This window comes from Seriola aureovittata, chromosome 9 (assembly GCF_021018895.1).
Source record: "Seriola aureovittata isolate HTS-2021-v1 ecotype China chromosome 9, ASM2101889v1, whole genome shotgun sequence".
Classification (NCBI taxonomy): Eukaryota; Metazoa; Chordata; class Actinopteri; order Carangiformes; family Carangidae; genus Seriola; species Seriola aureovittata.
In genome coordinates, this window is record NC_079372.1 from 17288536 (window position 1) to 17306948 (window position 18413).

Below are 18413 nucleotides of genomic sequence, written 5' to 3' on the forward strand. Positions count from 1 at the left end.
TGACTGTGTTCTCTGAACCTGACAAGTTCAGCGGCCTTTAGATGTGTGGTTACTTTCTGTAATTTCTGTCACTGATGGGTGATGATGACGATGGTCAATGTTTGTGTGTGTGTTCGTGCCCTCTTCCTCTATGTGCCATTTCAAGAAAAAGTGTCATGAGCCTCTCCCAAGACTTAGCAGAGAGCAGTTGAAATGCTTCTGTCAAAGAGGAAGTGCGTGTTCAGAGACAGTGATATCATGTGCAATGATTTTAGCTTCAGACACTAGGCGAGGCTTGACTTTTAGAGGATCCCCCTCAGTCTGTTGTGTTGCACCTGATGAGCCAGCAGTGTAAGGAAAGCTGTACAGCGTGGGCTGTGTTCATGATTTCGCTGAAAAGGCTAAAAAAGGAAGATGGAGTTCAGTTCAGCAGCTGGGTCCCCTCTTTCATAACAGCTGTCAGATTGTATCTTGCAACATGAGAAACAGCTCAGAAATTGATCAAAATCAAAGCCTCTCCAAATATAATGTCCTTTCAAACATCCAAGTATTTTCCTGGTCTCCTTGAAAAGCAGTCTTCGCTGCGGAAAATAATGTTTCTTCTCAAAAACATTCCAAGAGGTTCAAATGTATTTATAGCACATTTAATATACAACCTTTGTAAAGCTTCTTGTGGTTGTATAGCCCAGCCTTGAACCTCAATTTCCTCTTTTCTCTGCTCTTTCTCGGGGTTCCAGCATCCAGACGTTTTTGAATAGCTGGCCATCTGCTTGCTAAGGGTCTGTTCAAGAAGCTCGATATCACATTACCCACACTTGACTGTGGGGGATGAATGAAAGTGAGCATGGTTATGGCATTATCAGAGACAGTAGAGTTTAGATTGTTCACAGACTTCGGTCAGGTATGTCCCTTTTACCAGGTGAAGAAGGATGACTATATAGAGCTTCAAAAATGACAAAAATACAATACAATAATTGTCAGTTAGATAATTAAAATGGATTTTAAAAATAATTATAAAACTTTATACTTTTCCTTTATGTCTCAATCAGTTAGTAGAAAAAGTTTTCTTTTTCTTTACTAGTCAGTTTATAAAATGCAGCTTTCTTTCCTCAACACACCAGCCATGTAAAGTTAATCATCTATATGCTGCACTGCCTACTGCTGTAGCATCACTGTATTGTGGAACAGGAGCTAAAGCATTTTAGCTGGCAAGCTAAGGTCAACCAAGTTAGCGAGCTAACGCTACTCGGAAACCTTCAGCTTCTATCTTTGTAATGTTACCATGAGCTTCAAGGATGTGTTTCTTGTCTTTGTCAAGGGCCACAATGGAAACAAGTCTTTGACTTGAACTGTCTCATCCATGACTTTTTGTAAGTGTATTTAGTTCCATGCCTCCTTTCTGATAACAAACGAAACAGTTAGCTTAGCTGCTTAGGTTAGTGGTACCTTGCTGTGAATGTGAATGTTTGTGATGCTACAGCAGTGTGAAGTACAGTGTGTAGATGATTAATGTTATACAAACACACAAATGTATGTCTTTTTATTTGTTTATTTTATATTTATATATTTGTGTATTCTTACTTATAATTTGTTTTTTGTTCATGTTACCTGTCTGGGGTCTAGGGATGTAAATTACCATTTTTTTGCTACAATCCGTCATGTTTACATTGTGTGTTTTATACTGATATTCATGAACATGTATTATCCTTATCAAATAAACAAATAATATTCTGGACCAATGCTATGGACGCACACTGACACTTTTACAGTATCATATGAAAAACTGAAAAAAGTGGTAGAGGAAAATTACAAAAATAGGAAAACTAAAATTGGAAAACTGAAATTAGTTATTGAAAGGTTAATAGAAGTAAAAAAAATAAATAAATTGAGCTTACATTCATTTTAACAACTGATTTGTGGTAAGTGAAAAATAAGCTTTTTGTTTTTCTATCACCTAGTTGGAAGTAAATAGAAAAACTAAGACTTTTTAAAATCCAATTTTAATTATTTAACAAACAAAATTATTTATTGATATACTCAGTTCTAATTTTTACCTGTCTGATAACCTTTTACAACATTTTGTCAGTTTCGAGTCTCCATACACCCAGATATCTTCTCCTTCAAAATCCTCAAACAATATTACAGGACTGTTGCCATTTTTTGCACGCAGAGCTTTTGAAATCGAACTGTGGGGTGATTATACTCATTAGGTGGCGTACAGGAAGTGACCTCAAACCTCTCAGACACACACACACACACACACACACACACAGGAATGGGTCGAAGGCCACTTCAGCTGCAGCTGGCCATTGAAAAGCGATGCTCCGCAGCTGAAACGACCATTTTTCCAGCTCTCTCTGTGAATCATAAAAGCAAGACCGCTGGGCATATATGCAGCAAGGATGGGGTGTTATGATTTATAGGTGTCAAGTGTCGGGCACGCTGTGGGTTTAAGTAGTTCGCAATTCAACAGTGTGAGAACTGGAAATGAGTGGGAACAATGAAGGGAGAGGGGTGTTAATGCTTTAGAAAGTCCGACACTCCTCAGCAGGTTTTCTCACCTCTTCATCTCAGGTGTCACATACTGTAGTAGGATGTGAGATATGTTTTGGAGGACTTTTGTCCTAAAGGCATCAGCTGGCTGGTGTGTGATCATGAAAACAGGAAAGAAATGACAGAGGTCGGATGTGATCAAATGCTGAGTGTTGATAAGCCCTTGTCTTGACTGTGTCGGGGGCTTGTTGAATAAGTCTGGTACGATGTCACTGTAATTGTTTGTTTGACCCCTATAACTGCCATCTTGAAAACAAAGGAAGCATATAGTGTAAAGAACATGTTGATCTTAGGTGTGTTAAGTGCATGAAAGGGAGAGAATGTGCATGACTGATTTTGATGATAGAAGTATTTTGGGCGTTTCCCATATCGGTCACTGCAACAGCTGGTGGTCCCTCATGGTGCATTCTTCTGTGTGTGTGTGTGTGTGTGTGTGTGTGTGTGTTGTGTGTGTGTGTGTGTGTGTGTGTGTGTGTGTATGGGGTGTGTTTGTGTTGTACTGGGGTGTGGGAATGGAGATTCTGTGGGGGAACATTTGCTGGGGCACCACTGTCGCCACAGGCATCCCATGGAAGATCAGGAAAATGAGCGGCATTGTGTGAATCCTAACCCCAGACTTTCTTCTCCTTTTATAATGTCAAGCCGCTTCTTTTTATTATTTTTTGCAAAGCATAGTCAAAATGCTTCACAAATGGTTGACCCTGGTTCAGATACGCTTGCTATCTGGTGGGTAGATTGGATCCCAGGCCTCAATAAGCCCTCGAGGGAGTTTGGCCGCCGGTCAGATTGGCAGCCTAATAAATACTTCTTTTCATTAGCAGCAGCTTCTATCCACTGTACTTAAACTGAAATCCCCTTCATCCTCTTATCCTATTGACCATACACACTCTACAACAGAGGTACAGGATACGTAGACTTTTAAAGTCATCTACACAAATGTATCATGACAGTCACATAATGTCCCCTCATGAAACTAGATCCATGTCTTTGGATCCACCATAATGGTACAGAGTAGTTCCTGACAGTTAACACATATTTATAGCTATTCAGCAATTGACTTTGTGTTCAGCAATTCAACCTGAACTAATGGTTCAGTTATTAAAGTCAGTTATGCTAGCGCATGGATGCGGGTGTCTGGATAACCACCGCTCCGCACATCAGGGTTTGTTCCTCAGCTCAGTTCCGGCTTGGCCCCATTAAACACATTTGACGGTGTTCACGGGCGGGAAGCTGTTGAGGGATTCTTGAGCAACAGCGGTTGGTCTCTTTGCACTGTGCCTCTTTTTGTTTACACCCTCCCCAGGCAGTTTTGTCTATTGTCTTTTTTGAGTTGGTTTAAAAAAGGTTCGGTGCTGATTTTTCTCAGGGTTGATTCGTATGTTTAAAGGTGCATTTTGGTCACCAGGTGTAAGTACTTAAGGCTTCGATAATAGACTGACAAAAAGGCACATGAAAGGGTTCTGTCACTGCAAAAAGCTTTTGACTCCAAAAGGAACAATTCTCTTCTACTTTGTTCAGACATTAGACCAGGACCTCTCACACATTGATGGTTTTTCTGATAATAGCAGCAATATGATGTCTAAGACGAGCTTCCCCATGTTCGTGGTAGACTTGGTGTTTTGGGACCCATGATCTCCTGCAAGGTTTTCTGCAATATTCTTTATCTCAAGAATACAACGGATTAAATATTATCAGAATGGCAATATGACCAAGTGCAATATCCAAATTGCAGGAGGCTAAATTGCAGGTAAAGTGTGTCACAACATACCATAAATGAAGCATTGTGGCGCTACAGAGATGCGCCGAGCTACAGATCATATTAAGGAACAAGTTTGTTTGGTACAAGATGCAGCAAAAATTGAAAGTGAAAATGAAATAAAAAAATGATCATTCCAAATGAAATCATGACTCATATTGCAGTAATTGGCAAAATAAACGCAATATTATTATTATTTTTTTTTTGCATATCTTCCAGCCCTAGTATGTACTCAGTTAAAGTGACATAATGATGGTGACTTCCTCAGTTTGCTTTTAAATCCACAAACTTGTGAAATGTAAGATCTGCCACTGACTTGTACAGCATTTCATCCTCTCACTGCGAGAGGAGAACACTACAGGTTCAAGAGAGGGTACGACATCAACATTTACTTTTCTAACGTTAAAGTAGCGTTACTTTCTTATTTTCTAAAGCTTGCGACACTTTGTTTCCATCCTGAGGGACAGAAGTGTTTACGTCATCATAGGCGCTGATGTTACCGTCCGAAGCTGTCACACAGGTTGCTTAGCAGCTCTTTGCTCTCAGAACAGAACTCTCCTCCGTCTTTGTCCTTTCTCTGTCCTGCTTTGATAAAGTTGTCTTGGTATCCTTGTGAAAACCTTTAAGAGATTCTCTATCATCTCCCCCCTTTTCTTTGACTTGTCCCTCAAAGGTGCACATCAAGCAGGGGTCCTTCGACAGCAGTGTTGTATTTGATGTTTTTTGAGGAGGTGATATTAAAATGAAGGCCCACATGCGGACGGATGAATTGCAGCGACATCCCAAGTCACACAAAATCCATTTAATTTCATCAGGAAGATAAGTTGCTGATTGGATGCTAACAGTAAGTAGCTAATACAACAGTATGGTCAAGATTAATCCTCGCTAATGCAATCCTTTTTTTAAAATGTAATCTTCTTACATTAGGTCAGAAGAAGGCTATGCCATATTAAGGCAGGAGGGTGTGGTTTTTATTGTTCTGAAGCAGCCCTCAGCCGTGGGACAGTTGCGTATGTGCCATGCCACCAGCGCCTGGGCTCAGCCACAGCCCCTGTCCCCGTACCCGTCTCCCTGGAGAGCCTCAGCCCAGCCTCTAGACAAAACCTTAAACCCCCAGCTGCCCTTTTCTATATTGCAGCCTCAGGCGCCAGCTTTCCCTATCCACTATAGAATTAGAATACATAGATGTTCATTTTGTCTAATCAGGGTAATGCATTGCTACATCTAAGATAACTGACATAAAACCTTGATCTTAATTTTAAAAGCCACCGTCTGTCATATGTGATTTTTTCCCAATTAATGACAAATTTAAGCTCCATTACACATTGACCGCTCAGTGAACTGTTGTGGGAACTCAACCAGTTTGACCCTCTTGTACCATATTACAACCAATTCAATCTGCAAATAATTGTGACACAATGTGATGGATCATTTTCACAACATTTCTCACTCTGAACACACTCCACTTGAAATGATAATACAGTTTTTTTTCCCCCCATTTTCTCCTTGTGTCTCATACTTCTCTGATGACCTTGCATTGTTTGATAGTAATCAGGGTCTGATTGATTGCTGAACTTGAATCCAAAGCAGTTCTCATTCTGTCTGTTTTGCTTCTGTCTATATTTGAGCCCCCTAGACTAACCATAGTTACATATGTGGCCCCAGTTGCCTGTAGCCGGAAACATAAACTCTCTTACCCCTAAGCTGTTGCCCCTGACACCCAACCACAGGCCCCTGGACAGTTGCCTTTGGGCCCAGTAGAGCTATGCTAGCGATCTGACTGATGCACAGGTGGAGCATTCCCCTTTCCTTAAGAAATGCCTCTGCATTTGTCCGTGAGGCTTCTGATATGAGCAGTGGCTCTGGCGCTACTGGCAACTGTCATTAATGTCCTGAAATGTAATCCCCCCCCCCCCCAGACTGACACAATCAACCTTTGATTTGTCTCATTGTTGCCTTCCAAGATCAGGTTTGAATAAATAACTTCTGTTAACAAGGGGTTGAGAATCCCACTGGTCAATAAATGATCAATATCATTTGCACAATTGTCAAGATAACATTCTGGGGAATTGATTGATCAAATGAACCCGACTCAACTGCTTTACTGTGCTGTCAGTCCAGCTAATGGATTTAGGATTACTTGTTTGTACACACAGAAAGCAGGTCCAGAGGCTACTGCTAAGTCAGCTTCACCTTCCTCATTGTCTGCTGGACGGGTGTTCATCTGATCCTCAGGTTTATCAGCAGTGAAGGGGATTTTCAGAGTGTCAGTGTAGATCCCGAAAGATAGTGGACGGGTTCAATCCCCTTAGGCTGCTCGAGAGAAGGGGATGAAATGAGAAGAATCTTTTCCTGCGGGGCTACATCTGTTCAGGACTCTTGATTGGCTCATTGATTATCTGCAAACCATGTTGTTGGCATTTACTTTGTCTGCGTTAAAACAGTTGCTGATATTAATGGGGGTTATTTGAGCCATACGTGTCAATTTGCCAGGGCTGGATTAAGTTTGGGTCCGATTTTGTTTTTCTGAATATTAAAAATATCAACTCTACCTAAATTACTTCCAATGTAGGACGTTACTTTCTATCACCGGACTTCATTGGATCAACCCATTCTGCTTCTTGATGCTCTCTTCATGCACTTCTAATTTTAAGCGGATTCTTGTAGTTTTACACTGTTGAATCAGCTCACTCTGTACTTCACATTTTTATGTTGTGATGTTATTAGTGAAAGTAAAATCCTCTTAAGCCCCCCCGCTGATTAATGAAAAGCTGAGGGAAAGTAATAAGGTTGAAGATAATACCTCCAGGGTGAGTCTGCCGGCCACCCAGTATGAAGTCCACTCACTGTCTTGGGCAGATAAAGCTGGCTGCTTGGTTAACGCTTCGTGTCAAAACACATGGTGAAGGTACTATTTTGGTGTGTCAGACTTATTGGGAAACTGTTATCTGCACTCGCCTGCTATGAAACCACTTTGAAATTGCTTCCAAATATTTCAGTGAACAAAGGTGAGGTTTTCTCACTCATCAATAGAGAATCAGAGAATTAAATCACATATAATATTCACATTACCCTTGAGAGTGCTTGACTATTGCTTGCCTGCCGGGAAGTGGCAAAGTGGAATTTACCTGCGCATCTTCATCACATGCTCACTAGAATTAGATTGATGTTAAATTTGTGCAGATTTACTTTGCCCCCGCAGCCGAATCTGCTACTGTAATTGTCTCGATTCCATTGAAATGAATTGATTTTTACACAAAAGTTTGTTGTTTTAAATCCTGATGTGTTTAATCTGTATCGGCTCACTGACCTGTTGTTACTAGAGCTCCAGAGAGAAGCCTGAGAGAGGAAATTTAAAACTACATTGAGATGTTTTTGGTTCTTAAAACCACAAATATATCTTCTAATGGATCAACACCACAAATAAAACCCTGCAAAAGTGTGGGATCCAATTTGTAAAGGCTCTATCTTTTGTTGTTCTAGAGTTTAGCTGCCATCTTCAGATCTTCTTATAAATATATTTGTAGTCGTTCTGGCAAGCAAACACAGAAATCCATATTTGTTTACCAATTATCTTGATTTCTTTCCATTAAACAAAGCCCCTGTTTGTTTAAGTGACGTGACCATTTAAAATGATGTAGACAGAATAGTCCTCACTGTCTCATTTTGTTGAGCTGTGTTACAAACGCTGGCATTCCACTTACTGTTAAACAGTAGCTCAACAGGAAACGCTGATCTCACTTTATGCGAGATTTATCCGGAAGGTTGGTATTGAACCTGAAAAAGTGGCTTTAAATTACCCCGTTCTCTGTCTCACAGGAACTGACAGATAGATGCTTTCCTGCCAAACTACTCCGAGCCTTTGTGAGTTGCTGCTCACTCAGTGTTTATTAGATGAGGAGAGGAGTGGAGAGGGATACTGTTCTGTGCTGATTGGTATAATTTAGTAAAGGACCTTGGCCCGTGGGCAGAATGTAGCAGAGAAAACCATGAGTTTGTGTGCGTTTGCTCCAAATGGAGCAGCTGCAGCACAATGAGGAGGAAATCATTTAGATGGTTTGTTTGACCGGTTTGACCACGGCAGTGAAAAAGTCTGCCTCATTTTCTGTGATCCAGTTGGCAGTCGACCACAATAAAAACATGCCTGCTTATTAACATGAAGCTGAGATTATTGACATAGGGAACCTAGAGCCCCTATGGAAATTGTTTTTATGCTGGATTTGTGTATGTGCATGTCTAGGTCAGTACCATAGTTATGCGCTGCACAAATCTTAACAATCTGTTTAGACTTGTTCTTCTGAATTATTTCAGAAACGGAGAGATTTTTCTGTGTAATGCTGATTCACCAAGTTGTTCCTGAAACACTAACCAGCATTTTGCAACAGGTTGACTCACTGTACAAGCAAAAACAATGGTCAAGTTGAATTGGAAACCAGTACAGTTACTTCCAGTCACTTTTTGTTTTGTTTTAAATGAACATGTAATGTGAATGTAATGAATCATCTGTACTGGTAAGAAGGAGTTGGATGATTGTGGTTTTGCATAATGGAAATTAGCAAAACAACTCAGGGCCGGGCGAATAGACTTCAAATCAGTATCACGATTATTTCAAACTTTAACCTCTATTATGATTAATGAGCAATTACTACTCCTCCTGTGGTGTTACCTCTGTTTGCCATCCATGTTACAGTCACCACTGTCTGGTACGCACGACTGATGAAACCCAATCAGGAGGCGAGGCTGGTGTCAGCGTCATCGTTTCCAAAAGTCTCTGTTTGTGCCTGTCCAGACTACAACGCAACCCTGGATTTTTCAAACTGAAACGGGTCGAGCAGCGTCTCCAAAGGTCCCTGCTGGGACTCACAAACTCTGGAGTAGTGTGGATGCACGGCGTAAACGTAGCAAAAGTGATGCGTTTTAAAATGTGAAAGAGGCACATGACGGATCATGATGTAGTGTTTTTTTTAAGGGGACGGTTAATGAACGCATGCATTGGGTAAAGTATTAAACAAATTAACCGACATGAGCAAGATTAAAGTGATTAAAAATGAACATAAAGAAAACCCCAATACCAGTTGAAGTGTACACTTTGTTTTGAATTTTACAGCTTTATCTTGCTACAGTGTGCGCTGTAGTTGCGCTTGTACATAGTCACACAGTTAAAACAGTTGGTGATAATTCTCTGTTGGTTCATCATTACGAGTGACCTGTTGTAAATACATTTATACATACAATTGATAATACATGGTATTATCAATTGTGTGGGTAAGTAAACTGTATCCCACAGACATTAGCTAACAGCCATATGTAGCAGGACAGTGGATGGCAGACTGTCAGTCGTGCAAACAAAAGCTTGGCCAAGTCAAATTTGATTTGGAGATGGGTTTTGAAATCTGCCTCCGATGGAACCACAGTTAAAAATTCTGATGTGTGTTGCTATTTTTATCCACATGTATAACATAGCATTGAACAGATGAATAACATGTTTTATTTTTGAGTAATGGTTCACTCTTGGTACTGATCAGCCTCACCTTCAACTTCTAATGAAATACCAGATGTAAGGAGTGGTATGCAGCAGAAGACAGCTTGTGGCTTGCTTGTAGAGTGGGGAGTATAGATTTTCACCACGGTTGTTGCACAGCTGACCAAACAGTGAGAAAACAGGAGGAAATGACACAAACACAGTAACCAGATCTGTATAGTCACCGGAATGTGTGAACTCTTGATATTTCCTCTGCTCATCTTCAGAGGAGTCAGTGGTTGCGCAGCCACGACACTGTAAAAAAAAAAAAAAAAAAATGTTCATATATTTTGCCAAGAGGGGGAAATAATTCGACTTTACTCCAATTCATGCTTTAGTGTTGTGCAGCGTGTTGCTAAGAATAGCAGAATAACACAGACCACTACGCTGGACTGAAGGAAATGAAACAGATTCTTTTCTACGGCGTTCAGTTGAAAGCACGTGAAACTGTACTGAGAGATTCACTTCTTGCTAATCTACTGTATATCATAGATTGATACCATGCAATAGTGATGACGCCTAACCAGTCCATCTTTCCGTAAAGGAGTTAATTATAAGTTTTTGCTATGGCTACATAGCCAACATGAGCATTAACAGCTGTTTACAGTGGGTTTACTTATCAGTCTAGAAGAAACATTGTGAGTTCAGCATCAAACTTCGTTCCTTTGCTCATCTTGTAAATGCAACAATGGCTGAAGCTCTTGCCAAGACTGGTCAGAAAACAGCTGTTAATGCTATTTTTGCTAACGCTACGTAGCAATAGACAAATATACAAATAGCTCCTTAGGAAAATAGTGCTCCTCTCACTTTATCAAAACATGTGAATGAAATCATAAAATCTTACAAAATAAAGTTTGTTGAAAGAACCTGATGATGATGATGATGATGATGATGATGATGATGATGATGATATGGGTACATTAATATAAACTTAATTCAAAATTTATATAGTTATTTATTTTTATTTTAGTTGATTGCAGCATATTTAAATTCATTCAGATTCATTATAACTCTCAAGTCAAACAAGTCATTGACTCCCCGTGGGGAGAGGCAGATGATCTGCACATGACTGAACCTCTCGGGAGAAAATTCTAAATGCCAGAAAATGGGTGAATGTGTCAGGTTCTCTTAAAACAAATATTATGATATTTTGGTAAACACACTTATTTGCTTTCTTGCTGAAGCTATAAGTGAGTTTTAGAAGTTTCTGGTAGGTGTGTTTAGTTACCGGGCTAACCCCCCCCCCCCCCCCAAGGTCATTGCCATAGAGACATTTCATTTACCGAACTTGACTACACGGTGCCCTTGGTAATAAACAGATGGTAGCTGCTCACTGTGCGTCTGTCTCCAGGTGGGGTCCTCCCCCCTTCTGTTGTTCTGGGTTCACACAAATGATACCTCCCACCAGGTTCAGCCCACAAGCTATACACCGAGCTTATTATTGTAATATCATGCTTTCACATGAAAGTGGGTGACGGCAATATGAGAAACAGACCAGAAGTTGTTGTTATTGGGGGTGTGTGTGTGTGTGTGTGTGTGTGTGTGTGTGTGTGTGTGTGTGTGTGTGTGTGTGTGTGTGTGTGTGTGTGTTCCAGGCTGTCAGTGGTCTCCATTAGTTGAACAGTAGTTGGATCAAGTCTGTTTGTCCAGCTGCTGAATCGCCCCCTAGCAGTATCTCTCTCTCTCTCTCTCTCTCTTTCTCTCTCTCTCAGTGGCTACAGTAATCGCCACTCCTAAACAAACTTTAACTTTAACCCTTGACTAACCTCAACTGAAACCCCAGCCAAAGTCTTGTTCTTACTTTGAATGTGTAACTGATTTTCACAAAGCAGGTTATCCTATTCCCACTCTATATACACACACACACACACACACACACACACACACACACACACACACGCACACGCAGCCCTCTGTCTTTTTTGTCTGATCTAAATGGATCTTCCTCTCCCCCTCTGCTTACAGAGGCATGTCTAGATAGGACATGTCCGTCTGCCTCTTTCTCCTCCCTCTGTCCCTCCCTCCTGTCATCCTTTGCATCTTTTCTTTTTCCGGGGTGCACAGTTTGACCCCAGTTGCCCTTGACACATGCATTTCTATAGCTCCAGCCAATCAATAGAGACTCCTGTGGCCCGGTGTCAGATGTTGGGTAACTAATTGAAACCAACAACAACCCACGGTGAGCAAGAATGAGCTTTCTTTTTTTTTTTTTTTTTGCCGTGTGTGTGTGTGTGTGTGTGTGTGTGTGTGTGTGTGTGTGTGTGTGTGTGTGTGTGTGTGTGTGTGTGTGTTTGTGTGTGTGTGTGTTGGGATGATGAATGAGGAGGAAGGAGGACATGCCACATTCACATGGTGATCAGCCAGTCATCAGCTATTGTTGAGACGTTCGGTTTTGCAAGATTAGCGAGAAAAATTGTACCGCAATCATGTCATCTGTATGACAGCAATGACAGATGAATGTGGGCTTAGGAATGATGGATTCAAGAAATAGTAATAGCATCTCAATTAAAGGACAAGGCTGATATTATTTGGTTCTTTATTCTCAACAAATCTCACGAAAAGATAAAAAACCAGCTGTGTGTTTGTCCGTCTCTCAAGCTATCTGACTTTCCTACCCTGGCTGTGTTGATGTTCATCTTTAAAAACGGCTCGTAAATATATTATTTCATTAAAAAAAAAAAAACTAAATAATTCTTTAAACAAGCTGACTACTTGAGTTAGTAATTAGTGGAATTGTTGGGGACTAATTTCAGCTGCGGATTAATACACACTAATGAGTATGTTCAGTGCCTCAACTGTATATGTAGGATAAACACAAAATGAACTACAGTGTGTGTGTGTGTGTGTTCTTGCTAATGAAGGAAGTCAGTGCACAAGTAATGCAGACAACAGCACAAAAAAGGAAAATGGAAGGAAGATTAGTAATAATAAAATCAAGAAAAATCATGACAAAACCTAAACATACACATGCAAAAACCCCATTATCCCCATTTCCCACATCATCACTGAGACTATTATTAAAGTCATTTTAAGTTGGCTCATAAAACATTTAAATTATAACTAAATTATAATAACCTTATATTATAATGATCGTTATTGGGTGTGACAGTTGCTAATCTGTTGTAAGTTTAGTGTAAATGATACATGTAATTGATGAGGCGTTTGTGGTTGTAGACTAATCCTGTTTATTGATTGTTTGCTTTCTTTCATTATCTTTTCATTGGCCTTTGTTGTCTATTAATGTTTCAGATAGGAACAAAATAGCTCATGTTGAATGGCAGATAAAAAAGTTGTAGTAAATGTAAAAATTTAAAAGTAATAATTAAATGTACTTCAAATAACTGTAAAGCTACTGTAAATAAGAGGGACTGAAATTCACAGGATCATGCAGTTGGTTTGGACGGTTACATGACATGATGTGCTTTATTATTCATAAATACATGAAACACGAAATAAATCATAAACGAGATCCCGTTCACCGCCAGGACTTTAACGTGTTAGTTGTGTGACCACGACGCAGCAGCCAGCTGCACTCGTCAGTGAGCCCATCGCGCACGACAAAGAAGAAGTTCTTAGCCGTTAGCTTTTCTGTCTGTGACCAAGCAGGTGACAACAAGCCAGTGCAACTGTTGCTCTGCTAAATGTGAAAAAAAAAAAAGCAGAGGACACGTTTTATAGAGTGTAAAGTATAAATTATTCAAGGAGACAGTTATGTCTGTCAGAGCGTTTTCACTAACAAGACTCCACTTGCAGTTTATTTCTGATCTTGAATGAGAACAAAAAATATCGCTGGCTTGTCTGAGTTGAGAGTAAAAGAGGGTGGGTGGCGGTGGGGGGGTTTGGGGGGGCTACTGTAATTAATCCCAAGCATCAGTCAGACTATTCTCATTAATAATGCATTTCGAAGCAGCAGTCCCGACATAGGGAGTGGATTCAGGTCTTTATTCAAAGATTTTGCAACAATGCCAGGAGACCCTCGGAGCCAATCTGCTTTACACGAGCGGCAACTACCACGGAACAACATGTTTCACTGCTCAGTCCCGTCTGAGCTTCTGCAACAATGAGGAGGACGGGCTACAAGGCAATTAAAATACATTTAGAGGTCAATCAGTCCAATAATACGTCTTCATATAAATGCAAAACGCACAAGAGACGAATGGTGGGAAGGTTACAAACTAATCAAAAGGTAAAGTTATCCTCTGAAATATTAATGACCCATACTATTATCCAGCTGCCAAATGTATCACAGAACTACTTCCTTGTCTGATAGTCACACAGTTTTACTAAGGTCTTGTTTATATATTTGAATTTTACATGGTAGCTTATGTTAAACTGAGCCTCATACTCTAGCACTAAACAAAACAACTGTGTTCTTGGTTGTATATAGAAACTGCTGTAGTGTGAGTAGACAAATGAAAAGGATGAAGTGCTCAGATCCCAAGAAAAATAAAACCTTTTAAATGTACAAGTTACAAATAAAAGCCTTGCATTCAAAATCTTTCCTAAAGGTCACATATTTTACACTATTGCTGTGTTTTATTTGAAGTGTTGATCCATAAGAAGATATATTTGTGGTTTTAACCACCAAAAACCTTCTCAATGTAGTTTTACATCTCTCTCTCAGGCTTCTCTCTGGAGCTCTAGTAACAACAGGTCGTGAGCCAATCAGAAGAGAGGAGGCTCTGAACCTCTCCACTGATTGGCTCACTCTTCTTAGTGATCAAATAAAAAATATAGCAGATTTCAGGTAAACACTGAGAGAAACCAAATCCTGCAAGGTTGGATGGTGGGTGCAGGTGGGCGGAGCTTCGGGCATGGCTAAGAACAGCAACTTTATAGTTGGGAAATCACAAAGTTACAGGAGTCCTGACGGCTTGTTTCAAAGCTGAGTTCCTGAATACAGGCTGTGTGCATTTCTCTGTGGACTGAGGCTTTGATACTTTCACAGTATTAATACAGAACCTAGACCTGCTTCAAAAGAAGACATGGGAATCTCACTTTATATATACAATATGGGACCTTTAAGTAAAAGTACAAAATCAATCAATACAAAATAGACACAGTAGTATCAGAAAATTGGCCACTGTAGCTGAATTATTATTATTATGTTACATTATTAGATTCATATTCATGCATTCATGTGTTGGCAGCATTTTACTGTTGTAGCTAGTGGATGTAGAGTGACTTCATATACAGTTTGAGCCCTTCCAAAGATCACAGTTAACAGTTAACTGATGCTAGCTGTCTGGCCCTGGTGGAGTCCAGACAGCACTTTTTTAAAGATGGCAGCATATACAGTATGTCACCGAAAGGGCACTGGTGTGTGTGTGTGTGTGTGTGAGAGAGCGAGTCAGTCTGTGTACCTAAGCATTATGTTCCAGTCCGTGTGGATCGGTTTGAGGTTCTGTTTGTCTTTCGCTGGTCTGAGCACAGCCAAAACCATGTGGGCAGGCAGCAGGGTCTCTGCAGAGCTGCAGCGGTTTGGCTTTGATGGGTGTGTTTGCTTCCACAGCGGCTTCTCTTAGGTTCAGATACAGTGAACTGAATCTGGCTTCTTCATGCTCTAGTCTTTTGTTCTGAGTGGTTTTTGTTTTGTTTTGGTCAAACTTAATGTTTTCTCTGTTCATTCCTCTCCTTTCTCTGGTTAGACTTACTTCCTCTCTCTCTCTCTCTCTCTCTCTCTCTCTCTCTCTCTCTCTTTCTTTCTCATTATCTCACACACACACACACACACACACACACACACACACACACACACACACACACACTCCTTTGTATTTCTTGCCCTTCAGTCCTTGTTTTTTTACCCACCTCTCCCATGGTTAAACCCTCTAGTTTGATCAATCATTGATGATCCCAGGTGTCCTGAGACCTCAGGGGAAATCCTGATTGGCTACCTAGTCCTTATGTAGACCCCCCCCCCCCCCAAAACACACACATACCCACTCCACCCCACAACACACACACACACACACACACACACACACACACACACACACACACACACACACACACACACACACACACCTCCTGCATCCCCCTCACACCTCCCTCCTAGCTTTTCAAGATCAGAGTTAAACCTTACTCCTTACCCTCACCCCAATCTCTCGCTCTCCTTTGCTGTTTCTTATCTCGCTCTCTCCTCTCTCTCCTCACTGGACGATGGAGAGCCAGCTTCAATTAAAGAAGCAGTGGGGTTCCCTAAGCCATTAGCCATATTAGTGTTGGGTCCGTGCCCGTGCCCCTTCTCAGACAAAGACCTCTCAATGCTTCCTGGAGCAGTTTGGATGGCATTTGTCTAGATCTGCTGATTTGTAGCCACACAGCCTCTTGGAGACACAGTTGGCGGTGGCAGCATGGCCGTCTTATAATGTAGCACATTGTCTGAGGCACTCGCGTCATATTTAATTACGCTTTAACATGCGCTGAAGAAAGCATTTTCATTCTGCTTTGACCAGAGCGGAGTGGTTCTGGACCTCCAGGTGGATTTTACCACAGTGAATATCACTAAGTTGATTCCCACAACACGCCGCGGTCACCGATTGAAAAAGATGACAACTGAATGAAAAGAGCCGGTCAACGTGATTAATGACATCTAGGATCCTCTCCGTGCTTTCCTGAGGGTTTTATCGTATGCTTAACCTTTGTCAATGAATTCTTTGTCCCCGGATCACAATCACACACCTCAGACCTTCAACACAGCCGGGCTGCACTCATCAATCATCTTTGATTTTCTGCCACAGCTTCAGATAGTGGGGTAATGTCTGCAAGTGTGTGTGTGTGTGTGTGTGTGTGTTCATTGTGTGCAGATCGCCATGTTCCTGAGAAAGATGGAGAGAGCACAGTCTATTAAGCATTTGACAATTGAAGACCTCCCACTCTAAAAGACCTGCTCAGATTGTCCACTCTCCCAATCCCAGGAAGCTGAGGCGGGGAGAGGGGTGGGGTGGGGGAAAGGCGTGTCTCTGGTCGGGGTGGGGGCGTCCATTTTCTCTCTAATGAAGCTGTCCGTCACACGGCTTGTTGACAGAAGGCCAGGATATCACTCCCACCTGCCTCCACTCCAAAACCACCAGTTTGGGAGTTAAATGAGCTGAAGTCATTTTGAATATAAAGAAGGGAGAGGAAATAGGGATTAGTCAAAATATTATGATGGGGTGCACTTTGTAGTCTTGTAGTTGTCTTCATTTAGCATCAGCAGAGCAAGAACTGCGTCACCTTCCACAGCTAAATCCTGCCACAAGCTCCACACTGAAGGAAACAGGAAAGACTATTACTATTGTAGCTGTAGGTTTTATAGGTATAGAATGTGTCACATAATAGAAAAGGTGTTAATGTGTGTTTCTCCTACAGTACGAAACCAAAGATTGCTGCATTTCCACTTATTATAGTAAGAGTTGCAGTGGTTATTAATTCTGATGTTTAAGTTTGAGGATTTTGTCCCAAAGATTTGATTTATTCTTCAGTTCTAATGATTTTCATTGACATAAAGGTCTGAGTTGTACAGTATTCTTAATAGGGCAGCAACCAATGATTATTATCATCATTGAATAATCTGTCGATTGTTTCCTCTGGCCATACGCTTTGAAACGGTTCCCAGAAAATGTGTCCTAAAGATGTTGTTGATCCCGTAACTTTTTGTCTAGTGCCACAATCGTAATCAGTCCAGTACTTTGGTTTATGACCAAAACTACAGACACTCCAATCAGCCTCAGCTATACTTTTTGGTTAGTGCTAACTGGCTAAATGTTAGCATCCTAGCACACTAAACTAAAACAGTACATGTTGTCTGAGAACCATGAACATTTTACACAGTATACCTGCGAACATCAACCTATTAGCACGCTGACATTAATATTTAGCTCAGTCTTTCCAGACTTTGATAATATGTGTGTGCTGTTTTCTGGATCAGTTTTTTTATAAATTTGTGGTGATAATAAAAACCTTATGTCCTTATTTTTTAATATTATAAATTGTATATAAAAACCTTTATTTTACCAGGCAAGATATTAAGAACAATTATATACTATGATGGCCTGGTTTTTAAGGTGATTTCTTTCTCCTCAGACAGCTGTTTCCCGGTGGCCTTTGTTAACGTTTAGGAAAGCATCATGATTTTAAAGCTGTTTAACCAGCCGTTTCTATGGCCACACTGGGACCAGGAAGTGCGCACCAGTAGCTATCCAATGAGCAAAAATCCTGTAGGACTCCTGCACTGTGGAGTGTGATTCAGAATGAAATGTGAATTAGGAACGCCTGTCACTGGTCCCTTTTTAGTGATTCAGTGAGATTATGTCTGCATGGGTGCCCTGGCTGCAGATAAAGCACGTCTGGGATGAAAGTAGGCAGTCTTTGCATGCATGCACACCGAGGTGACCGGCCGTGCCAGTGAGGTATTAAGGCGTTAAGGATTTGTCGTGTTGTTTTTTCTGTGGTTTAACAGTTAGGTAGTAGCCGACAAGCAAGAAGTAGAAGCAACTTTTCATCTATTTCAGGTCTGACACACACACATACACACACACACACATACACACTCACAAACACCCGAAAGGTTGCAGACTCCCACACTGATATTTGATTTTGCAGCAGACAGACAGAGCAGTC

At 40.9% G+C, this 18413-nt stretch overlaps 1 protein-coding gene across 2 annotated transcripts in view; it reads left to right on the top strand.

Annotated features, from left to right (window-relative positions):
- Positions 1-18413, top strand: part of plxnb1a (plexin b1a) — a 64326-nt gene that overhangs the window by 878 nt on the left and 45035 nt on the right. The window lies entirely within an intron of this gene.